General features: G+C 47.5%; 1 protein-coding gene across 2 annotated transcripts in view; it reads right to left on the bottom strand.

Annotated features, from left to right (window-relative positions):
- The window catches only part of WSCD1 (WSC domain containing 1), a 249,732-nt gene that overhangs the window by 181,950 nt on the left and 42,084 nt on the right, over positions 1–25,698 (bottom strand). The window contains exons 1-2 of one of the 2 annotated variants that reach the window (XM_031657321.1): positions 12,974–13,608; positions 11,023–11,192 (exon numbers count right to left, since the gene is read on the bottom strand). The gene's annotated coding sequence lies outside the window, so the exon portion shown is untranslated. Of the gene's footprint in view, positions 1–11,022; positions 11,193–12,973; positions 13,609–25,698 lie in introns of those variants that run through there. The other variant, XM_031657316.1, reaches the window with a different exon arrangement.

Genomic DNA, 25,698 nt, shown 5'->3' with positions numbered 1-25,698 from the left:
AGACTGGAAAAAACTTATCTGACATATGAATTGGTGTCATTCTCTCTGTATTTCTTCTCTCTATCCCAGTTTCAGGCCCTTAATCCTTTTCTTTCTTTTCTTTCTTGTCTTTTTCTTCTTGTGCAATTCCCTGTCTTAGAGACACTTTTTATTTGTTTATTTTTTTTTTTTTTGGCTGGGCAGAATACAGAAACTGCCTGAAGTCAAAGGTCTTTCTAGACTTTTGTAAAATCCTCAACTGTTTGATGAGGTTGTGCTTGATACTTCTGACAGGGAAAGAAAGAATGGCTTTGGGAAGTGACAAGAGGTTTGGGGCCGGTTTCTACCAGACTGGAAATAGGAAAGCCCTTGGAGATTCTGGAGTAGCTGGGAGCTGTGTCCCATGTGCTAGGTGTGTCCTGGAGAGGACTCCTCCACCCCTGCCCCTCCTCCCGCATGCTGTACTTGCAAAGTTGGATGCTAACATTTCCCAGCCATGGCAAAAATTCTCAGCCCCCAAGGGAATCAGAAAGCTGCTGGACTTCCAGGGACCACACTGGGAAATGAGGATTCTGTGACAATTCCCGTAATGACCTAGAAATTAAACACCTAGCCTATTTTCCAGGTGCCCCTTAAACTCCTGAAATCTTCATGGAGCCCAAGAAATGGGGAGGAGGAGGAGCCTGTCGATGAATGAAGCTGACTCTCCCACCCTCTCGGTGAGATATGGACTCAGTCAGACTTAGGTGGATTTAGAATAAAATTAAGAATTGTAATATTCCTTTTATTCCTGCATTTGTGAATTAAGAGTCGCATCCAATTCTACTTCCACTGGTTCCTGCTCTTCATCCTCTCCCCGCCATCCGCACTGCCCCTGCTTCGATTCACACCAGACTAGATTCACTGTTCTCTCCCATTTTATAAATAGGAAAGCAAGGCCCACTGGAATAAAGGACTTGGTACAGCCACTCCGCAAGCTGATAGCCAAGTTGGTCCTTCAAGTCCAGCTTCCACAATAGCCCACACTGGAGGTGAGAGACCAAGCCAGAAATGCTGTAAAGGGAGAAAAACAGGTTCCTGCTGCTCAGAGTGGCTCCCCAGGCACTTCCCACAGTGCCCATGCAGGCACAGCCAGGTCAAAAGCCCAATGGCCTGCAGTCCACCTTACCCTGCCTCACCCTGCCTGGAAGCAGCCCTGTTACATAGAATGGTGTCACCTGCTCCCCAAAGGCCTCCGCCAAGGCAGAAAGCCCTGTGGGTCCAAGAATGCCAGCATCGTTTTGGGCAGGCAAAAGTTTCAGCATGTGTGATTTGGAGCAGGAACAGAGCAGGAGATGGCCCAGTGGTCTCTGCAAACATCAGCCTCACTAAGCAGGATCAGAGCTTAAGCCCGATACACAGATTTCATAAGGTGTTTAAAACCAACTCAGCATCATCAACATTACACCTTCCCGCCAATCCCAGTTTCCTAGAAAATCTGTCCCTTAATGTAGGTCCCTCTGCCCATTACAAACTTTCTGTCCATAGTACCATAGGTCTTTGAAAATTACAAAACTGCATCTCTTTTTTCGTTTTGTTTTTTTGAGATGGAGTTTCGCTCTTGTCGCCCAGGCTGGAGTGCAATGGCACCACCTCAGGTCACTGCAACCTCCACCTCCCGGGTTCAAGTGATTCTCCTGCCTCAGCCTCCCTAGTAGCTGGGATTACAAGCATGTGCCACCACGCCTGAATAATTTTTTCAATTTTTAGTAGAGATGGGTTTTTGCGACGTTGGCCAGGCTGGTCTCAAACTTCTAACCTCAAGTGATCTGCCCACCTCGGCCTCCCAAAGTGCTGGGATTACAGGCATAAGCCACCACGCCTGGCCCATTTCTTTTATTTATTTAAAGCGGTGGAATATACCTAACATAAAATTTACCATTGTGACCATTTTTAAGTGTACAGTTCTCTGGTATTAACTACATTCACGCTGCTGTGCCACCCTCACCACCATCTGTCTCCAGAACGCTTTTCATCTTGCCAAATTGAAATTCTGTACCTATTAAACAATCACTCCCCATCCTCTCTCCCCTTTGACAACCACCTTTCTAGTTTTTGTCTCTGAATTTAACTACTCTAGAGACCGCATGTAAGTGGAATCATACAGTATTTGTCCTTTTGTGAATAGCTTATTTCACTTAGCATGGTATGCTCAAGTTTCATCCATGTTGTATAGCACGAGTCAAAATTTTTTTCCTTTTTTTTTCCTTTTTTTTTTTTGAGACGGAGTTTCACTCTTGTTGCCCAAGTCGGAGTGCAGTGGCTTGATCTTGGCTCACTGCAACCTCCATCTCCCAGGTTCAAGTGATTCTCCTGCCTCAGCCTCCCGAGTAGCTGGGATTGCAGGCGCCCGCCACCACACCCAGCTAATTTTTCGTATTTTTAGTAGAAATGGGGTTTTACCATGTTAGCCAGGCTGGCCTCGAACTCCTGACCTCAGGTGATCCACCCGCCTCGGCCTCCCAAAGTGCTGGGATTACAGGCGTGAGTCACCGCGCCCGGCCAAAATTTCTTTCCTCTTTATGGCTGAATAATATTCCAGTTTATGCATATATCTTATTTTGTTTAGCCATTCATCTGTCAGTGGACACAGGTTACTTCCACCTTGTGGCTATTGTGAATAACGTCACAATGAACATGGGTGTGCAAATATCTCCTCGAGACCCCACTCGCAGTGCTCTCAGTCATACACCCAGAAGGGGAATCGGTGGATCACATGGTAATTCTATTTTTAATTTTTCAATGAACCATTATACTGTTTTCCTTAGTGGCTGAAAGTGCATTTCTTGGGGAATTTTCCAATATTTCAAATGAATCTTTAGAATAAAGCTGACTTTCATTTGATTCAGAAAGGGTTTGATTTCTTCATTTCTAGAAGGTAACCTGAAACTGCATAAAATATTTACACAGAATATTATAAATTGTGCTTCGTCCAAGCTGGCTGCCTCTGAATGAGACACCAGGTTCCTACTGCATCCCTGGCCTCAGTGTGGGTCATTCAGTCTAATCTTAGTGGAGAGCCAGTCCTCTGGGACACAGCAACACCTCTCAGCCACCCCGGGCCCTGGACAATGGTGTCTTAGTCTTCAGATCATTGAGCATGAAGGTAAAGAGGGTTAGTTATTGTCCTGGACTGTGATTGGCAGCTCCCTCAGGAGAATGTAGAGTTGGGGATGGGCAATTTCCCCCAAATGCTGTTGACAGAAGAAGGGAGGAGGATATTGGGTGGGCCATAACCAGACATTCACTACATTTGTCTTTGGCTTACCACTTCACATGCATGCACATGCATGTGCACACACACACACACAGCAATTTTTACTAATATTAAGATCTTGGAGCCAGGTGCAGTGGCTCACTCCTGTAATCCCAGCACTTTGGGAGGCCAAGGCAGGTGGTTCACCTGAGGTTGGGAGTTCGAGACCAGCCTGGCCAACATGGTGAAACCCCGTCTCTACTAAAAATACAAAAAATTAGCCAGGCGTGGTGGCACATGCCTGTAGTCTCAGCTACTCAGGAGGCTGAGGCAGGAGAATCTGTTGAACCCAGAAGGCAGAGGTTGCAGTGAACCAAGATCATGCCATTGCACTCCAGCCTGGGCAACAAGAGTGAAACTCCATCTCAAAATTAAAAAAAAAAAAAGATCTTGGAGGAACTGCATTTAAATAACCACTTCATGGTTGGCCAAAAACACAATACCTCCCTCCCTCCTTTAAAAGACGAAAACCCAATGCTGTGTCCATCTTTAAAGTGTAGGATCTGACCGGGCACAGAAGCTCACACCTATAATCCCAGCACTTTGGCAGGCAGAGCTGGGCAGATCACTTGAAGTCGGGAGTTCGAGACCAGCCTAGCCAACATGGCGAAACCCTGTCTCTACTAAAAATACAAAAATTAGCCAGGCATAGCAGCAGGCATGTGTAGTCTAAGCTATTCGGGAAACTGAGGCAGGAGAATCACTTGAACCCAAGACGCCGATGTTGCAGTGAGCTGAGATGGCGCCGCAGCACTCCAGCCTGGGTGATAGAGCAAGACTCTGTCTCAAAAAATAAAATAAAGTCTAGGATCTCTGGAAAATGTCCCTTCTTTTTCAGGTTTTATCATAATCCTTCTGTTTCGATACTCTGCCACCTCTGAACACAATAGGAAGTTTCACTACAATTATATACCTTACAGATATGAATAAGAAGAGAAGATACGTCTTAACCTTTTAGCAGAAAACAAAAAAATACAAGTAAAGGCCATAGCCTTCATGTCTGCCTTAAGTCACATGACAAAGCTCATATTTACGACTTTCTTGCCTAGGCTCATCCTTCCTAATTCCCCTCGCTTATGTGCCTTAGTTGACCAGGGTTCCTCACCTGCTAAATCAATACAAATATTGCATCCTTCAGTGTCTTCTCCTTTGCTGATCTGCCTGCGGCACCCGTTAACTTTATCCCTGGGTATAGTGGCAGAAAGAGGGGGGTTTCCATTTGAGCCTCATTTGCAGAGCAAAATCCCTCAATCCGTCCTTCCACAGAGCAATCAACATAGGAGACACCAAATTCCCCTCTAATGATAACCAGGGGACAATCTGGGGTTCCAATGGAATGGAATTTGATTGTGATTCTTGCTGGAAGCAACTCTCCCTCAGGAACTAAAACTTATCTATACGTGATGGAAGTGAAGGCATACGATGAAGGAGGACCCTTGGTGGGGACACCCCCTCTACACTATATATTGGGTGTTGGTTCAGAATATATTTCACACCCTGCAAGACAGCATCCCAAGGTTATGAGCTATCATCTCCAGCTGGGACTGTTATTCCAGCTGGTTTTTCAACAGACCATTCAAATCTTTTTAGAGGCAGCTTCTTGTTGAAAATGGGGTACCAGTGAGACTCGTAGGCCTCAGTCCATGGACCCCTGTCTTTCGTTGTAATATAACTCTTTAAATGGAAGGTGATCTGTACAAGATGCTATGTGCTACAAAAGTCATTCACGGGCCAGGTGCGGTGGCTCACACTTGTAATCCCAGCACTTTGAGAGACCGAGGCGGGTGGATCACCTGAGGTCAGGAGTTTGAGAACAGCCTAACCAACGTGGAGAAACCTCATCTCTACTAAAAATACAAAATTAGCCAGGTATGGTGGTGCATGCCTGTAATCTCAGCTACTTGGGAGGCTGAAGCAGGAGAATCGCTTGAACCCGGGAGGCAGAGGTTGCAATGAGCTGAGATTGCGCCACTGCACTCCAACCTAGGCAACAAGAGCGAAACTCCATCCAAAAACAAAAAAGCCATTCACTAAGTTCATAAGTGGTGGTTATGGCCAGGGAAGGTGTGGAGGCAGAGAAAAACAAGCCCAAATTGCAAATCGGTGTGTATTCCGGGGAGGTCCCATTGTAGCCGCTTCCACAATGAAAACTGCTCACTAGGGAAGCAGGCTGCCACCACGTGGCTGGCTGGTCCCGTCAGAATATGGTACAACTTTGGGCTGTACCCAGATCTCTACTCTACTCCCAGATCTGCCATCTGTGGATCCACTTCTCTGTGCCTTCAATTTTCTTTCACCTTTTAAATGGGAATGATAATAGAATCTACTAAGGATTAAATGAGTTGAATGAACAGGGCCAGGCACGAGTGGACTTTGAAGGCATCGTATGCCATTATTATTACCATACCAGACATTTTCCGTGGGTCTCCCACACTTCTGCAGGCCTTCTGAGCAGAGACGTTGACAGCTTTTGTACCACACTATCTTTTCAAGGATGCTTGTACAGCAAACAGCCTTAGAAGATATAGCATCTCCCTCCAGAGAAGAGGGAAGATTTGATCACTGTCCAGGCTAATAAAAAGAATGTTTCCCTCTGAGGCAAAGGATGAAGCAGGTTTGCTTGCAGCTCATTACAAAACATTGGAGTTTCCTAAGCTTGGGTTCCTTCTCTGAGACACAAACCTACTGCATATGCAGCGTCCAGCTGGGCCATTTTGCATCAGCTCATGGAACTTGGGGATAAGGACAGCTGATGCAAACATGAAGCTCATGCTGTCTGCTGTGCCTGCTGTGGGTAATAGTCTTTTTTCTCTGATTCAGGAGTCTCAGGTCTTCTGCCAGCATTTATGAAACTGTAACAAACTGAATAGCTTGTAGGGTAAGATCTCAGACCTTTCAAAGTTCTTTAGAACCAGAGGCATCAAGTTAGCTGCTACTGCTGGCAAATCAGAATCGATAGCAGTGATTTCCAGAACAAGTTTGCCCCACATTGCTGAACCCATTCATAGGCCCTATGCAGGTCTTCAGGGATACCTTATCCAAGACCTATTTGAGAAGTTTTGTTTCCATATGCAGCACTTCTCTTTGACGGAGTGTTGTTGGGAAAACCTAACCTCATGGCTAAATCAATCAATAACCCCTAAATAGCTCAGATTGTATGGTTATCTACCTTCCCTGACTAGACATTCAGCTTCCATTTCACAAAAGAAGTTTAAGTACTTGCTAATGCTCCAACATTTAAGGAGCTTCACTGTGATTTTTCAAATCAGGGCTTACCATAGAGTATCCCAAAAGGCCAAATGACAAAGTATTTAATAACTTAACTGCAGCCTGAAACAGCTGGAGAACTGTTACGGAGATTAACACCTCTCCATCCCCGCTACCCTCAAGATGTCCACATTCTAATTCCCAGAACCTGTGAATAAGTTAGTTACACGCCAGAGGGGAATTAAGGAAGCAGACGGAATTAAGAATGCTAATCAACCGACCTCAAAATAGGAAGATCATCCAGGTGAACCCAATATAATCACAAGGATCCTTGCATATGGAAAAGGAAGGCAAAAGAGAAGAGGCAGGGTGAGGTGAGGTGAGGTCAAGGTGAGGTGGGAGGTGAGAGGTGACAGGTGACAGGTGAGAGGTGAGGTGAGGTGAGAGGTGAGGTGAGGCGAGGTCGAGGTGAGAGGTGAGACATGAGGTGAGGTCGAGGTGAGAGGTGAGAGGTGAGGTGAGGTCGAGGTGAGAGGTGAGACGTGAGGTGAGGTCGAGGTGAGAGGTGAGAGGTGAGGTGAGGTGAGGTCAAGGTGAGAGGTGAGAGGTAAGGTGAGGTGAGGTGATCAAGATTCGACTGGTTATTGCTGGCTTTGAAGATGGAAGGGAGCCACAAGCCAAGGAATATGGGGAGTTTCCAGGACTGGAAAAGGGCGAGAAAACAGATTCTCACCTAGAGCCTTCAGAAAGGAACGCAGCTCTGCCCAGACCTTTATTTTCGCCCCTGGAGGCTTAGGTCAGACTTCTGACCTACAGAGCTGTGTGGTAACAAATATGTGTTGCTTTAAGCCAATGAGTTTATGGTAATTCGATACAGCAACGACAGAAAACTAAAGCAAGAACTTCTTCATGCTCTGGGGCCTATTCAAAGCTGGTAGTAAAGACCAATAAACAGGTCAAGACAGGGCAGTTAGTGTGGGTATGATGATGTCTCCAGACCCTCCAAGATTTGCTCCTGCTGTTAGTGGATGCCATCTGAAATCCCTTCCTTCACGTGAAGTCTGGTGAGACATGATAAGGCAGCGACAGCAATCTCCACCCCTGAGTTTGGTTTTTGCAGTCTCAACCCTGTGGCTACAAGTGGAGTAAGACTCTTTTACTATAGTCGTATGATTTTCCATTACTGGTTGTCAGTTTAACTGGGGGGGGTGGGTGTGTGTGTGTGTTTGTCAAGCCATAGAAGCTCCTCTAACTTAAGGCAAAAAGGAATCTATTGGAAAGATGCTGTGTGGCTGATAGACAGATGCAGAGTTGAATCATAAGGCGTCCATAGGGACAGGAGCTACCTCCACTTATTTGAACGACAAATTCCTCCACGTTTCCTTCACACTCACCTCACAGGCCTATTATGAGGATCAAATCAGAGGCTGGAGTGGAGAGAAAGGTGTCAGAGAGATGGTGAAACCCTGTGCACCAAGGTTTCTCTTGCTACCACCTTCATTCAGACCTTTCGTTAATAGTTAGTTCAATTATTGTGGAAGACAGTGTGGTGATTCCTCAAGGATCTAGAACCAGAAATACCATTTGACTCAGCAATCCCATTACTGGGTATATACCCAAGGGATTATAAATCATTCTACTATAAAGACACATGCACATGTATGTTTATTGCAGCACTATTTACAATAGCAAAGACGTGAAACCAACCCAAATGCCCATCAATGATAGACTGGATGAAGAAAATGTGGCACATATACACCATGGAATATTATGCAGCCATAAAAAAGAATTAGTTTATGTCCTTTGCAGGGACATGGATGAAATAAACCATCATTATAAACCTTAACACAGGAACAGAAAACCAAACACTGCATGTTCTCATATAGGTAGGGATTGAACAATGAACACATATGGACACAGGAGGAACATCACACTGAGACCTGTTGAGGGTGTGGGGCAAGGTGAGGAAACATCAGGACAAATACCCTAATGCATGCGGGGCTTAAAACCTGATGATGGGTTTGATAATGATAAGGTGCAGCAAACCACCATATGTATACCCATGTAACAAACCTGCAATTCTGCTACGTGTATCCCAGAACAAAAAAGTTGACAGGAGGTATACTTTATTACTGCATAGACCTTGGGAATTCAAACAGAGGCTCAGAGCTCACATTTTCCAATAAGCCCCACCAGACTCAGATCTATCCTTCCCTCTGCCAGCACCCTCTCCACCCCCAGTCCCCTACCCCTAAAAGAGCCACAGAGCAGACTTCTGCCCTGGACCTTTGGCCTAATGATCAGAAAAGTATTTTTCCCAGCCAAGTATTCTTCAAACTGGTGGGACCAAGACCGAGAGTGTGGTGAGGCCCCAAAGTGCTTGGCCACCGAGGCAGCCATCAGTACATTCAAAGGAGGTCACCAAGAGAAACTGAGGCAGCAGAGACATGAAGGAGAAACACCAGATTTGCTACTTTCTTACAACTTCCTCAAACACAGCGCTCAGCTAGCCATTGAGGGTCTCGATAAGCCTGCTCTGTGCCGAGCTCTGCAGGCATCATCTCATCTAAGGCTGTAGCAGCTCTATGAGGTACAAGGCCTATATCAGAGATGATAACCAGTTTCAGAGAGAAGGCACTTCCCCAAGTGCACACCGCTTGCAAACGTCAGAGCTGGAATTGGAAACGTCACCGTGCTAGTCCTGATGGTACAGGACACCTCAGCCACCAGGGCACTATTTCTTGGCACAGTTCCCCCACCGGCCTGTGGCTTTCTCTAATGCCCTCCTCTCTCCCCCAGGACAGAGAGCTCCCAGCCCAGGTGTCAACGCCCCCAAGCCAGGCAAATTGCAGTTGTTGCTAATTAGCAGGCATTTAACATCAAGGAGTCACTAATGCACCTGAAGTCGCTTGACAACAAATAAAGTACTGAACCCAGGGCAGGACCGGCCTCCCTGTGAGGCTGAAGCCGCCTTGCCTGCCATCTCGCCCACCTGTTAGCAGGCCAGGGTTTTCTTCTCTTTGCCCTTTCTATCCACTGAGACATGCAGGAGGGAAAAAAAGGCCCTCTCTGTCCTCTGGCATTCATCTTCTTTGCCTGAGGCAGGTCTGCAATGTCAAGGGCTAATTCCACGTGGATAAATCCTGATACGTGAATTGGCCCCAGCTTTAGGCTGAGCCATGATCCTGGTCCCACAAAACTCAGTTTGTGCCTCCCCAATATGCCTGTAACAGGGCCAGGGCTATCTTTTCCCTGTTTTCACTGCCCTTCCCTCAGGTGGGCTAGTTGGATGGTGTAAGAGGCAGCTCAGAGGCACAAGAGGAGCTTTCCTGGGCTCAAAGCCCTCACCTGCAGGTAACTCCAGTCCAAGAGAACCCTGCCTTCCCTCCTGACTCTTCTAGTCCTCATGCCGTCTTCTCTGAATGCCAGTGGCAACCAAGGAGCACCAGACAGCTCCTGGTTAACTCATGCCCCACAGGAAGTGTGAAAGTTCTTCCTAGCACACAAAAAGAAACTGAAGGAATTTTCTCTGAAGTTTCTGAGTGCCTAAACCCACTAAGGTCTTCCTCATCAACTGGGGAAATCTAGAGGTTTGACATCCCATTGAAAATGTATCTTGAGGCCAGTCATGGTGGCTTATGCCTGTAATCCTGGCACTTTGGGAGGCCAAAGTGGGCAGATCACTTGAGGTTAGGAGTTTGAAACCAGCCTGGCCAACATGGTGAAACCCTGTTTCTACTAAAAATACACAAAAATTAGCCAAGTGTGGTGGCGCATGCCAGTGAGCCCAGCTACTTGAGAGTCCGAACCAGGAGAATCGTTTGAACCTGGGAGGCCTGGAGGTTGCAGTGAGCCAAGATTGCACCATTACACTTCAGCCTAGGCAACAAGAGCAAAACTCCATCTCAAAAAAAAAAATGGTTAATATTGTCAATTTTGTTTTGCGTATTTGACTACGACTAAAAAAACATTTCCTGCATAAATTTCATGAAAAGCCACAGCTGCCAAGTGGCAGGGATGAGCACAGAAACTCTGAGAATGGGGAATCATCTTACACCATCCAACTAGCCCACCTAAGGGAGGGGCAGTGAAAACAGGGGAAAGATAGCCCTGTCCCTGTTACAGGCATATTGGGGAGACACAAACCGAGTTTCGTGGGGCCAGGGTCATTGCTCCCAGCCCAGAGCAATGAGAAAGCACCAGGTGAGGAATTGGGTCCTGGGCAATGGTCTGGGCCCTCCCAGTTGGCCCACACACCATCCTGGGCCTGTCTTTTTCATTCACTGGTTTTTCTGGGCTCTAAAACCAAACCAACAAATGCCTTCAGATTCTCTGATTCTGAGTGTGTCTCTGTGGTCACAGAACACCATGAAAGATGCCAAGAGCAAGTTCACACAGGGAGGTGTAAACTCTCCCATTCCTGGTCCAGCATCAGATAGAGAGAATGAGCTACTAATTCAGACAGAGGCGCCAGGTGCCAAGAGGCGCCCGCAGTACTCCCCGCCTGCAGAGACAATAATGGTTTATGACTCTCAACTCACCGGAAGGTTAGTCGGGTCAAAGCGGCAACTTGAGCGTTTGTTTAAATCTCTGTCCAAGAATTTCTCAACTTGCTGCTGGAAGATAATGAGTTCTGAGCCACGCAAGAGTCAAGCGCTCTGTGGGTTTCACACAATCTCCTCTTTGATGAGAAATCCATGCATATTAATCACTAAAAAGGGGGGAAAAAAAGGAAAAGCACCATCATTCACTCAGAAAATGTTTGCTGAGCACTACTATGTGCTGGACACTGTTCTGGGCCCTGGAGATAAGTAACAGCGGTAAACAGAAGAGACACGACTCTGCCCTCAAGCAGTCTGCATTTTAATGGTGGATCCCCCAAGCATGGATGGAAGAGTCAGGGAGGAAAATAACACAAGGCAAGGGGATAAAGAGCATAGAGAGTGCCACTCAGAAAAGGCCCACGCCTGTAATCCCATCACTTTGGATGGCCGAGGTGGGAGGTGTCAGGCCTCTGAGCCCAAGCCAAGCCATCGCATCCCCTGTGACTTGCACATATACGCCCAGATGGCCTGAAGTAACTGAAGAATCACAAAAGAAGTGCAAATGCCCTGCCTCGCCTTAACTGATGACATTCCACCACAAAAGAAGTGAAAATGGCCAGTCCTTGCCTTAAGCGATGATATTATCTTGTGAAATTCCTTTTCCTGGCTCATCCTGGCTCAAAAAGCTCCCCCACTGAGCACCTTGTGACCCCCCACTCCTTGTCCGCCGGAGAACAACCCCCCTTTGACTGTAATTTTCCTTTACCTACCCAAATCCTATAAAACGGCCCCACCCTCATCTCCCTTCACTGACTCTCTTTTCGGACTCAGCCCGCCTGCACTCAGGTAAAATAAACAGCCATGTTGCTCACACAAAGCCTGTTTGGTGGTCTCTTCACACGGACACGCATGACAGGAGGATCATTTGAGGTCAGGAGTTCAAAACCAGCCTGCCCAAGAGGGTGAAATCCTATCTCTACTAAAAATACAAAAATTAGCTGGGCATGGTGACAGGTGCCTGTAATCCCAGCACTTTGGGAGGCCGAGGCAGGCAGATCACTTGAGGCCAGGAGTTCAAAACCAGGCTGGACAACATAGTGAAACCCCATCTCTACTAAAAATACAAAAATTAGCCAGGTGTGGTGGTGTGTGCCTGTAATCCCAGCTACTCTGGAGGCTGAGGCAGGAGAATCACTTGAACTCAGGAGGTGGAGGTTGCAGTGAGCCAAGATTGCACCACTGCACTCCAGCCTGGGCTACAGAGAGAGAGTGCATCTCAAAAAAAAAAAAGGAAAAAGAAAAGGTAATCAGGAAGGTCTCCTCATCTCATGCAGATGTTCATCGCAGCACTCATTACAATAGCAAAGATGTGGAATCAACCCAGGTGTCCATTGACAGTGGACTGGATAAAGAAAATGTCATACATATATATCATGGAATACTATGCAGCCATGAAAAAGAACGAACTCATGTCTTTTGGCAGCAACATGGATGCAGCTGGAGGCCATTATCCTAGGCAAATTAACACAGAAACAGAAAACCAAATCCCACAAATTCTCACTTATAATTGGGAGCTAAACATTGAGTACACATGACACAAAGATGGGAACAACAGATCCAGGAAGCTCCAGAAGGGGAGAGGGAGGGATGGGCGCAAGGGCTAAAAAACTTCCTGCTGGGGACTATGTTCACTCTTTGGGTGGCAGGATCAATAGAAGCCAAAACCTCAGTATCACACAATATACCATGTGATGCACATGTACATATATCCCCTGAATCCAAAATACTACATTTAAAAAATAAAAAAAAAAATTTTTTTTAATTTAAAGCTACGCATCTACCAAAAAAGTTCTCTTGTCTGAGCCAAAACCTGAATGACAGGCAGGAGTAACCACGCACAAAGCTGCAGAAGGAACGTGTGGGGTGGAGGAAGCCCAAGGGCACGCACCCCAAGATGGAATGTGGCCTGAGTCAGCATCTTCCTCCAACAGCAGCGAGCAGAAGTCTCCAAGCAATGCCGCAGGCCTTGCGCTGAATGGGGACGACTTGGCAGGAGCAGAAGAGAACGCTTTGCCGCCACTGGTCTCCAGAGAAAGCCGTGGTTTGGGTAATCCCTGAACACAGAGAACCCCAACTGCAGAGAAGAAAGGAAGAACCGGGGGCTGCCCCAGCAGGTTTTTCCCGGGACTCAGGGGATAACACAAACTCCCAGCTCAGAGCGATGGTCAGGCGGGCATTCGCTGGACACAGCAACCACCAAGGCATTTGTCAGAATAAACAAGTTTTCGTGCGAGGGACACCTTGATCACGGCCAGACAGCTAGGCGCTGGGCTGTCCACCAGGTCAAAGAAGTATCCGAGAGAGGCACACTGCAGACAGCCATGCCTGGCTCTCCTTCTCGTCCCCTTAGGGCGGGATAGCTAGTGGCTCTGGTCCTGGGATCCCAATTTAACTGGGGGCTCACAAGACACAGGCAGGGATTTAGGAATGACCTGTGCCCTCACTGTTTGGGTGAGGGAGAAAGGACAAGATGGAGGAAGGTGAACAAGAAGGCACAATCCATGTTGCTTCCGGGTTCTTCCTCACCAACTTTCCGCGCGCGCGGGAAAATGCAGCCCGGGCCAGGGAAGATGCAGATCAACCGAGCATGCGCCAGGTGACGTCAATCCGAAGAGATCAAAACTTACCCGGCCACGCCTATGGAGACGCCCCTATCACGCCCTTATCCCGCCCACTGCCCGCCCCCTTCCAGTACCAATGCATAAAAGTCCGCTGCCGGCCACCTCCCAAGGCTGTATCTTCTTCCCCTGCTCACTTCTCTTGGGCCTCACCAGCCTACTCTTTCTTTCCATGCACCAAGCTCATTCCCACCACAAGGCCTTTGAGCAAGCAGTTCTGTCTCCCTTGAGCGCTGTCTTGCTTCCTTGCACAGCCAAACCCCTCTTGTCATTCAGGCCCAAATGGTTCCTCTTTAGGAGACACCTCCTCCACCTCACCCCACCCCGCGGCACCTGACAGTTGCTCTAGGTGCAACGCCCGACTCTGCTTTCTTCAGGGCACTTATGTGAGATTGCCTGGCTATAACTCCTAGTTACAGTTCACATCCCAAGGGGACTGTGGAATCTATTGATGTAGGACCTTGTCAAGGACACAGCTCTGTGAGAATGCACAAACTTCAGAGCAGAGCTGGCATGTCGCCTGGCACTCAGGAAAGAGCTGATGGCTGAAAGCTTAAGACTGGAGGAGGAGGAGGAAGAAAAAGAGAAGAGGGGGAAAAGAGAGGGAGGGAGGGGAGGAAGGACAGAAAGGAGGGAAGGGAGAAAAAAAGAGGAAAAGAGAGAGAGAGATTTGGCTCCTGCCCTTAAGGACGTCACAGACTACAGTGGGAACGGATGTGCAAACAGATAATCCCAGTGAGGTACAACACGTGCTAATGCACAGACGGTAGAGAGGGCAGAATGCTTATGTATGAAGCAAGTCAGGGTGTCCTTCAGAGAGGTGGTGTCACAGGAGTTGGTTTTGAAGGATGAATAGGAGTTTTCCAGAGAGACATATTGGGATGTCATGTCTAGGGAGAGTCAATTACACTTGGAAAAGCCAAAGGGAGTGAAACAACACGGGGTTATCAGGCAAATACCTGTGACATTGGCACAGAACAGGCAACTGGGGATGACTGCTGGAGAATATACCGCAAAAAGCAGCAGAGCCAAGTCTGAAAGGCCTTGAATGCCAGGCCCAGGGCCTAGGACTTGATGCCGTAGGTGACCAGGGAACAACTGAAGAGTTTTATGCACGCGAGAGACAGGGGGCCAGATGTGAGAAGATTGCTGCTGGGCAGTGTGAAGGATTGTCTAGCAGAGTGACCATGGCCTCAGAAGGAGGCAGTTAGGCCATGCAAGGGACAAGGTAAGACATGATGTCTTTGCTAGTGATGGTGGATAGAAAAGTGGGTGGGGGAATTCCAGAGATTTGGGGGGGCAAAGGGGCAGGGCTTGGTGATTGAATATGGGGGTGAGGGACAAGGGAGACAGAGAAAAATGCCTCTGTTTCAGGCTTAGGGGCCAGCGAGGTCACCTGTGAGCTGAGAGCCCAGGACAGGAACAGGCTCAGGTGAAGGTGATGAGCTCATTCTGGACATGTAGGTTTGAGGGTCTGTGGCATATACTGGGGAGCAGTGTCGGAAATGAGTGGCTATACGGGGACACAGGAGGAAACGGTTCCAGCGTGCTGCTGAGGATTCTGAACAGGGAGGGCAGACCTAAAAGAGTTTGCCTGAAAACCAAGAGAACATGCTGGAAGGGCAACGATCTTGTCTCTTCCTGCTTCCGCGAGAGAGTCACAGGGTGCTTGACCTTCTGTCTCTCTCTCTCTCTCTTTTGTCAAAAGATTCCATAAACTTTTATCTGCAGGGCTGAGAAACGGCTAGTCCCATTATCTGCCTGTAGAAAGATTCTGGTATATGACCCCAGTTCACCTTCTGTGGGCGTAGACCCGTGTCCCACTTCCCTTTACAAACGGAGTATTCCTCATAACACAATGATCAGGGCCTCGGGAGGCAGTCGCAAGGCCTCGTCTGCTTCCCTCTTCCTCAACCAGAATCCCGTTCCTCCTGCTGTCAGATATGGGGTCTCTGGCACTGACAAGGGGCATGTCTCATGGCACAGGCCAGCCACGGATGACAAGGATTTCCGAATTCCTTCCTGCCTTCAAATCCTGTGTCCCAGGTATGCACAGAGTTTCTGACCAGCCCTGCCTAAGGCTTCAATTCCCTGAGAAGAAAGAACTGTCAGAATGCCAGGCTCCCTTCTTTTCTCCACTCCAGAGACCCACATTCCATTCCCACCCCTGCAATCACTGGGACGGCCACGCAATGCCAACCTTCCTCTGCTTAAATCCCGTCCAATGTCACGAGTCCTCGGCAGTGCCACTGCCTCCAGGAAGCCTTCCACAATGCCCCAGGGTTTGCAACTCAGTCACACCCTGGCCTTGGGATTCTGTGGGTCTTCCTTTTGTCTCCCCTCCTCCCCCAGATCCCTGGAACTTTGTCTGGTTCATCCACATGAAGCTGGGACCACCACACCAGGCCCAGGACAATGCTCAGACCAGCCTTTCCTGAAGGGCTAACTGCTGATTGGCCAAATCAGAGACGGCAGAGGGATCCATGAGCCCTGCTGGTTCCCTCACACATTTAACGGGTCTCATACATCACATAAAATTTTATCATTCCTATAAATTATGTTTTTACGAAGCATGCAAATCACCTGTAAGATACCACCTGTGGATATAGGTAATACCCAGAGAGATCTTGGTTATTCTAAAAGAGATGAGCATCTGGCTGGGCGCGGTGGCTCACGCCTGTAATCCCAGCACTTTGGGAGGCGAGGCAGTGGATCATGAGGTCAGGAGATCAGAGGTGTCTAGCTAACACAGTGAAACCCCGTATCTACTAAAAATACAAAAAAAAATTAGCCAGGCGAGGTGACAGCGCCTGTAGTCCCAGCTACTCTGGAGGCTGAGGCAAGAGAATGGCGTGACCTGGGAGGGGCTTGCAGTGAGAGGCGAGGATGGTGTCACTGCACTCCAGCCTGGGCGACAGAGCAAGACTCTGTCTCAAAAAAAAAAAAAAAAAAAAAAGGATGAGTATCCCCTCCCTCGTGGGCTCAGCACCCCTCACCCTGCCTGGGAACCAGCACTCTCCTATCCAGGTGGAGAAAAAGGAGGCATTTACATAGTCAAGGATTGGGGTTGGAGTGGAACAACATGGGTTAAAATTGCAGGTCTGCCGCAAACTGGCTGAGACTTCGAGCAGGACACACAAACTCCCTTACCCTCAGCTTCGTCTTCTACCAAATGAAGATAGCGACACCTGACTCAGGGGTCTGCCATAAAGACGGACAGTCTTGTCAATCATGATGCGCTATATACATTTTATGATCATTATTTCCTCGGTTCCCAACTCTCTAGGGAGGTTGCACAGGAGTTTGGGCTGGTGTCCCAGCAGAGTGAAATCGCTCAGTGACTTTGAGCAAGACCCAATCCTGGAGAATGAGGGAAAACCATGGACTTGGGAGCAGACCACATCCTGGCTGTGTGAACTTAGTCAGCTTTCCCCACCTTTCCGAGACTCTGTGCCACACACTATAAAGTGAGAATAAACAAGGGGAGCTGAAAGTTATTTTTGTTTTTTTGTTTTCTGGGTTTTTTTTTTTTTTTTTTTTTGGAGATAAAGTCTTGCTCTGTCACCCAGGCTGCAGTGCAGTGGCACGGTCTCAGCTCACTGCAACCTCTGCCTCCCAGGTTCGAGCAATTCTCTGCCTCAGCCTCCCAAGTAGCTAGGGTTACAAGTGCCTGCCACCACGCCCAGCTAATTTTTGTATTTTTAGTAGAGACGGAGTTTCACCATCTTGGCCAGGCTGGTCTTGAACTCCTGACCTCGTGATCCACCCGCCTCTGCCTCCCAAAGTGCTGGGATTACAGGCGTGAGCCACTGCGCCCGGCGAAAGTTCTTAAATAAGACATAGCAGTGCAGGGAAGGCCCCAGCACGTTTTTAACCTGCAAAGAAAACACAAACACTATTTCTTCTTTTCTTCCAAATATAGGCTTGCATTTCTATCAGTAAACTGAACAGATTGGATGAGCTGGTCATGCAAATGGGGCTATCTCCAGGATGTGAGTTCAAATCAGGTAACATGTGAAAATGCCTTTTAGGTAGGAAGCGCTGGATGTGAGAAGGATTGTTCCAATTATTCTGACCAATTGTTTCCACTGTGCCAGTAAGTGAAGGGGGATGACTCGGGTAAAGAAAGGGAGAGGCTGGGCAGGGTGGCTCACACCTGTAATCCCAGCATTTTGGGAGACTGAGGCGGGAAAATCACTTGAGCCCAGGAGTTCAAAACCAGCTCAAGCAACCTAGGGTTACCCCGTCTCTACAAAAAATAAAAAATTAGCCAGGCATGGTGGCATGTGCCTGTAGTCTCAGCTACTTGGGAGGCTGAGGTGGGAGGATCACTTGAGCCTGGAAGGTCAAGACTGCAGCACGTGGTGATGGTAATTGTGCCACTGCACCCCAACCTGGGCAACAGAGCAAGACCCTGTCTCAAAGAGAAAAAAAAGAGGGAGTACAGACAAGTGTAAAAACTGGGCATATACCACTTTAACCAAAATGCACTGACTTCACATGTCTCCTGATAGACTGTGCTGAGGACACAGCATCACTTCTGCAGGATTCTTGCAAAAAGGCAATCCTCAGTGTAATCGTGAGCAAACATCAGGCGAACCACAGTGAGGAGACCGTCTGCAAAACAGCTGGCCCGTAGTCTTCAAAAGTTTCCAAGACATAAATGATAGACTGAGGACTATCCCAGATCGAAGGAAACAAAAAACTTTGACAACGAAACACAATGGAGACAATTTGCAAAATAGAAACAAGCCCTGTAGATTAGTTTGATTCTCATATTGATGCTAAGTTCTTAGCCGTGATCATGATACTGTGAGTATGGAAGATGATAACATCTGGGGAACCCGAGTAAAGGTACAAAGGGACTCAGTATTATTTTTGAAACCTTGCTGTAAATCTAAAATTATTTCCAAATTTTTTTAATACTTTAAATTTTTTAAAAAAGAGATTGATTCAAGCAAGGGGGCGGGGAATGACTCACACCTCCCAGTATCAGGAGTCAACGTGCCCAGGACCCTCTGCTCCACAACTCTGTGAGACTCTGCGGTCATGGGGCGGGCTTAGGGAGAAGGGAGAGTCCTGCTTTCTTCCCAAATCAGGAGCAAAACTCTCTTAAGTCCAAGGCCCCACTAGCCTTAGGTAAGTCTCCCCCAGAGACACTGACAGAAGCAGAAAATAGAAAATCAGGTCTAATGGGAGAGTGCCTTTCCAACTCTCCCCACCAGCACCTGCGGAACTCCAAGCTAGAGGAACAGTCAGCCAGGAGAAGCTCAGATTAACAGCATCTCAAATACAGAACAAAATGGAGTCCCGTTTTTGGTCCTGAACATCCAGAATTATGGAGGCTTACATAAGGACTTATTATTTTTGGTCTCAGAGTAGTGTGACCCCACTATCTCACCCTGCATGGAAGGGTCCCCTCGGGACGTTCCTGCTCCCTCCTTGTAACCCTGGCCCCTGCACCCCTGGGTTCAGTACACTCAGTCTGCATTCTCTACATTTTCACCGCAAGGGTTTTATTATACCAACAAAAAAATCCCTTGGACTCTTGCAAAATTGTAGTCAACCTTTTAGTATCTTTTCTCTGAGACAATGCACACTTGAAGAAAAAAAAAGCAAATTTATTAACCTTTCAAAAGTAAATCTGTACCTTACCCATCACAATGAAATGCATACATCATTAAGAAAAGCTGGGGTATTTAAGTCTACAAAGGAGCTCAGATTATTAAGGATTCACAAAGGAAGGGAAACCCTCATGGGAAAATATCTCTTCTCCAGGAGATCCTCCAGCAGTGCTTTTCACCTCAGGACTCAGGACCCATGACCACAGGATCTAAGGATCTCAGGATCTCAGGACCTCAGGACATGGGATCCTCAAAACACAGGACTTCAGAACCTCAGGACCCAGGAGCCAGGACCTCAAGACCTCAGGGTCTCAGGACTTCAAGATCTCAGGACCTGAGGACCCAGGACCTCAAGACTTCAGGATCTCAGGACCCAGGACTTCAGGATCTCAGGACCTCAGGACCCAGGATCTCAAGACCTCAGGATCTCAGGACCCAGGACCTCGGGACCTCAGGACTTCAGGACCCAGGAGCCTTAGGGCTCAGGGCCTCAGACTAAAATAACTCAGGGTGTTCTGAAGACAGCAAAGACCAGTGGTTAAGCCCAACAGGCCTGGGTTTGGGCCAGGGCTGCCCTACTTAGGGCTGTGTGGCATGAGCAAGTTGCTTGACCTTGCTTCACCTCCATTTCCCTTCACACAAATCCTTTTTATGCAGAATAAGAAATTATTTCTTTACAACATTGTATCGTAAACACATTTGCATATTAATGACCTTTAATGGCCACAGAGCATCCTATTCAGAGTGTATGTATGTCTGTGCTAGCTACATAAATAAAAACATATATCATGATTAAATATATTAAGGTACGTATCGCTTAACCATTCATTCTTTTTTAATTCAACAGTATCTACCCTGCTGTGTACCAGATACTCCACGAGAAGCCGGGGATACCGGAGTGAACAGTGCCTGCCAGATCCCTGACCTCAGAAAATGTACTTCCCTATCTTTGCCGTTCCCGATTCAGTCATGGTCAGCCTCTGTCCCCAGTTCTCTGCAGCTATTCTTCCCAGCCATCCTCAAGTTCAATGCGTCAGTGTATATCCCAATTTTGGGTTCAGAAATCAGGGCCTTGGGTGATCGCAAATGACACTTCCAACCACCGTCAGCAAATGTCCTCCTTCTTTTTGGTAATTACCTTTGAATAAATTCCCAGGGGTGCGATCACTGCACCAAAGGCTGTGAGCCTTTTAATGACTCTGGATACATACAATCAAACTGTTTTCCAAATGGGCTGCACCCAATTTACGCACTGCCACCGGCAATGTATGGGTGCCATGCTTAGACCATGACCGTGTCAGTCCTGGGTGTGGTAATTATATTTCTTAATTTGTGCTACTTTAATAGGTGTAAAATTGCATCTCATTTTAATTTGCATTTCTTTGATAGTGGTGAAGGTTGAAAATTTTCTCTTGTAAGTATACACACACATGGATAGCTGGATCCATTTATTTATTCGTTATACATTAACCCTGTCCTATACCCCAGACACTGCAAAGTGCCAGAGACTCAGATACATAGACCACAGGCTCTACCTTCAAGAACCTTACATGCAGCTGGGCGCAGTGGCTCAGGCCTGTAATCCCAGCACTTTGGGAGGCTGAGATGGGTTGATCACCTGAGGTAAAGGAGTTTGAGACCAGCCTGACCAATATGGTGAAACCCCATCTCTACTAAAAACACAAAAATTCACCGGCCTTGGTGGCTGGTGCCTGTAGTCCCAGCTACTCTGGAGGCTGAGACAGGAGAATTGGTTGAACCTGGGAGGTGGAGGGTGCAGTGAGCCAAGATGGCTCCACTGCACTCTGAGACTCTGTCTCTAAAAAAAAGAAAAGAGCCTTATATGCAATGGAGAGGAAAGAGAAGAAAGCAAACAAGTTAGCCAACAGTCCTGGTGTGGTGGAATAGACCACGTGCTAGAGAAGCCTGGTGGACGTGTCGCAGGAAGACGAGGGACAGAGAGAGGTGATAGAGAGGAGGGCACCCAAGCCAGACTGGGGGATTGAAAAGGGCGTCTCAGTTGCTCTGGATCAGCCTCTGATGGCCAAGGGACAAACTGTCAGGGGCCTTCCCTTGTGTTGGTCCGTTTGTTTCTTGTGCCATGTAATGTCTCGGCAATGGGGAGGGCACCGTTCTGTTTGTACGTGCAGTCCTGTGTGTCTGCGGTCTATGTGCATTTGTTGTGTGATGCAAGTGCCTGGGTGACACGCGTTGTGGCTTTGGGTGTGCCCTGGGGTGTCTTTGTGCTTTGGTTGTATTGCACACATGTCAAGTGTGTTTTCTGGGTGCCTTGTGCTAGGGTTCTGTGCTATGCGCTCTGCTGTTGTGCGTCAGGCAGATGAGCCCAGGAGAGCCTGGGTTCCTGTGGGTGGAGGGCTGTGGAGATTTGCACAGGGCTCCTGCCAACTGAAGGCCCCAGCAGCGCTGACCCCTTTTGGCCATTGACCCTGCCTCACTCAACCTTGGCTCCAGTCTCTGCCTCTGTTTGCAGTAAGGTGGGGAGGGTCAATCTGGCCTCTCTGGGGTCAGCTTTGTCATCCAGGTAGACTCAGCATCTTCTCTGACAGTCTTCTCTCTGTCAGCTGAATCCCTGCTGAGCCCGGCAGCCTCCCCTTCTCACAGTCCTCCCCTGCACAAGGCATCCCCAGAAGTGGGCAGGCCAAAGAGCTCATTCTCTGCCTTGAGTCACCGGAGGGCTTATGAGAGCCCAGGAGAAACCACCAGTTAGGAAAGGCACGCAGGAAGAGTGGTATGAGTCACCCTGCATGAGCACTGCCACCCCTGGGCCACGGATTGCCTATGGAGGAACAGCCATTGGCCCCAGAGACAAAGAAGGTAGAGACTTGATGTGCCGCTTCGTCCAAGAGCTGGGTGGCCAGCAGCCCTCTGCCTTCAGTGCCTCCCTGGAATGCCCATAATCATCATCACGCTTTGCGGCACGAAACAAATCGCCAGGACAAGGCAAGTCCTTGACTCCTCCCTCCTAACGCAACACTCCACCTCCCTCCCCCACACAAGATGCAAACACAATTAGGATTTTTACAAAACAGTTTATGGAGACATATTTCACAGACAGCCATACAGTTCATTTAATGCACACACAGGTCAGTGGTTTTTAGTATATTCACAGAATTGAGCAACCATCATTATAGGCTATCGAATGTTTTCATCACCCTAGAGAAAAAATCCATGCCCATCAGCCTCACTCTCACTCCCCTCTCTCCTCCAGCCCTAAGCAACCCTAATCTTATTCCTGTCTCTACAGGTGTGCATATCCTGGACATTTCATATAAACAGAATTATACAGGCCGGGCACGGTGGCTCACACCTGTAATCCCAGCACTTTGGGAGGCCGAGGCGGGCGGATCACAAGGTCAGGAGATCAAGACCAACCTAGCTAAAATGGTGAAACCCCGTCTCTACCAAAAATACAAAAAATTGGCCGGGCATGGTGGCGGGCGCCTGTAGTCCCAGCTTCTCCGCAGCCTGAAGCAGGAGAATGGCGTGAACCCAGGAGGCGGAGCTTGCAGTGAGCTGAGATCGCACCACTGCACTCTAGTCTGGGCAACAGAGCGAGACTCCGTCTCAAAAATAAATAAATAAATAAATAAATAAATACACAGAATTATACAATATGTGATCCTTTGTGACTGGCTTCTTTGACTTAGGATAATGTTTTCAAAGTTCATCCATGCTGTAGCATGCATCAGTATTTTAATCCTTTTTATTGCCAAATAGTATTCCACTGTATAGATGCAACTTCGTTTTATTCCTAGACCCATCAATTGATGGACATATGAGTTGTTTCCGCTTTTTGGCTGTTGTCAAAAATGTTGCTAGATGTAGTTTTTATTTTGCCTGAGTACATACCTAGGAGTGGAATGCTGGGTCATATAGTGACTCTGTGTTTAACTTTTTGAGGGACTGCCAATTTTCCAAAGTGGCTTTTCCAAAGCACCCTATAGCATTTTACCAGCAGTGGATGATTTTTCCACATCCTCACCGACACTTGTGATTTGCCATTTTTTAAGTAATAGCCATTCTGATCGACGTACAGTGGTATCTTGTGGTTTTGATTTGACTAATTGTTACCAATTTTATATACACTGTTTGGCTCTATGTCTTCGTATCTTTAACTCCTATGCAGGTATAGATACGAGGTTTGTGGGGTTTTAACACACTCTTTCCTAACTTACCGTCTGCAACTTACTTCTTCCCTTACTATATCTTGGAAATCTTTCCATATTCGGACAGGCAGATCCATTATTCCACAACTTATATCTACTGTAGTTTTACTGGCAATCCTCGGTAGGTATACATTGAACTGGCTTCACATTTTCACTCTCACAAGTAATGCTTCAATCTAAACATCCGAGGACATGCGCCTTTGTGTATGCGTGTGAGTGACGCAGACTTCCTAGACACAGAATTGCTGATTCAAAAGAGAAGTATAATTTAAACTGTGCCAGGACTCGCCAGAGCAAAGTCCAATGAGGCTGTAATAATTCACATCACCGATAATAGCATTTGAGAACACAGACAAACAATTCTAACTGCGAGGTCTACACACGGTTGCAGTGCGTTTTCTCTGAAATTAGTGCATTCCCTTTTATAGGAAGTATATAAGCAGAGAATGAACTTGGCAGGGGGATGGATCTAGAAAATCAATTTCAAAATGGGTAGGGGAATTAGATTTTTTAAATTTTTTTTTTGAGACCAAGTCTCACTTTGTCATCCAGGCTGGAGTGCAGTGGTGCCATCTCAGCTCACTGCAACCTCCGCCTCCCAGGTTCAAGCGATTCTCCTGCCTCAGCCTCCTGAGTAGCTGGGACTACAGGCACCCACCACCACACCCGGCTAATTTTCGTATTTTTTAGTAGAGACAGGGTTTCACTATGTTGGCCAGGCTGGTCTCAAACTCCTGACATCAGGTGATCCACCCGCCTTGGCCTCCTAAAGTGTTAGGATTACAGGCGTGAGCCACCGCACCCAGCCAAATTAGACCATTTTGAAGACCTCCATGTTTAAGATCTCTTCCCACTCTGAGCGCTTTTAAGTCTGTGAAATGCCTGCACCAGGTGGTAAAGAGTTTCCCAGCTCACAGCTGCTGCCATTTCCACACAACCCTGGCTTAACAGCATATTCCAAATGTAACTGGAGGCCCAAATGGACCAGTCTCTGTGCAGCATCAATTCAAAGAATCTGTAGTCTGACAGCAAAACATAGCTGAAAGCAATTGTAATTTATGCATGCCTCTGGTGAAGCCTCCACAGGGAAATTGTGCCCGTGTATGTGGGGAGGACAGGGTACATTCTCAATGCATAGCAAAATATAAATATTTCTTCTCCTTTTGCCACTCTCGATATCCACACATCTGGCAGACATTCCTCAAATATCTTTTCCTTTTCTCCACTCTCAGTCCCGATCTAAAATTTTCCCTATTGTCTTTCCTCCCCACCGTCTTTCTCTTCCCTTTTCTTCTTTTCTCTTGGAACAGTTCTCTTCTTTCCGATGCAAATCTCCTCACCCGCCTTCCTCAGTCCCCAGCCTCTCTATCCAGCTCTGCATTCTAAAAGCTGAGGGTCTGAGCTGGCAAAGGTGGAACTCTGTCTAGAAGGCCGGAAAGGGTTGCTGGGGAACTGAACAGGCAAAGAAGGAATTCTTTTCATTTAGAGGAGGAAGGGAATGAGAATGAGAATGTTCACACACCAGCAATTTTTTGTCCCATGTCAGAGTGGGCCCAGTTCTAAACATGCAAATCTATTTGAGGGGAGCAAGAGAGCCCAGTTAAATTCAAACAACATGTGATTTAAGAAACAGCTAGTCATTACGGCTTATCAACGTACTTGACTGAAGACAACCCAACTATTTCTTTCTTTCTTTTTTTTTTTTTTATAATTTATTTTTTTTGAGACGGAGTCTTGCTCTGCTGCCAGGCTGGAGTGCTGTGGCGCGATCTCAGCTCACTGCAACCTCTGCCTCCCGGGTTCAAGCGATTCTCCTGCCTCAGCCTCCTGAGTAGCTGGGACTACAGGCGCACGCCACTACACCTGGCTAATTTTTGTATTTTTAGTAGAGACAGGGTTTCACCATGTTGGCCAGGATGGTCTCAATCTCTTGACCCCGTGATCCACCCACCTTAGCCTCCCAAAGCGCCTGGATTAACCCAACTATATCCTAGGTGGCCTTGCATGAATGTGTGTATAGACACAGAAAGTGTTCTAGAAAGTCATTGGGGCTGATTGATTTTATTCTTGTATAGAAAGGAAAATGGAGATCCAGAGACAAAGAAAGATTTGCCCAGCAAACCAACTGTCCAGACAGAGACGGGTTTAGAACCCAGGTCCCCTGCCCAGGACGGGCTACATTAT

This window comes from Papio anubis, chromosome 17, assembly GCF_008728515.1.
Source record: "Papio anubis isolate 15944 chromosome 17, Panubis1.0, whole genome shotgun sequence".
NCBI classification, from domain to species: Eukaryota; Metazoa; Chordata; class Mammalia; order Primates; family Cercopithecidae; genus Papio; species Papio anubis.
Note: the sequence above shows the minus strand (reverse complement) of the source record. Positions and strands in the feature narration are given on the sequence as shown.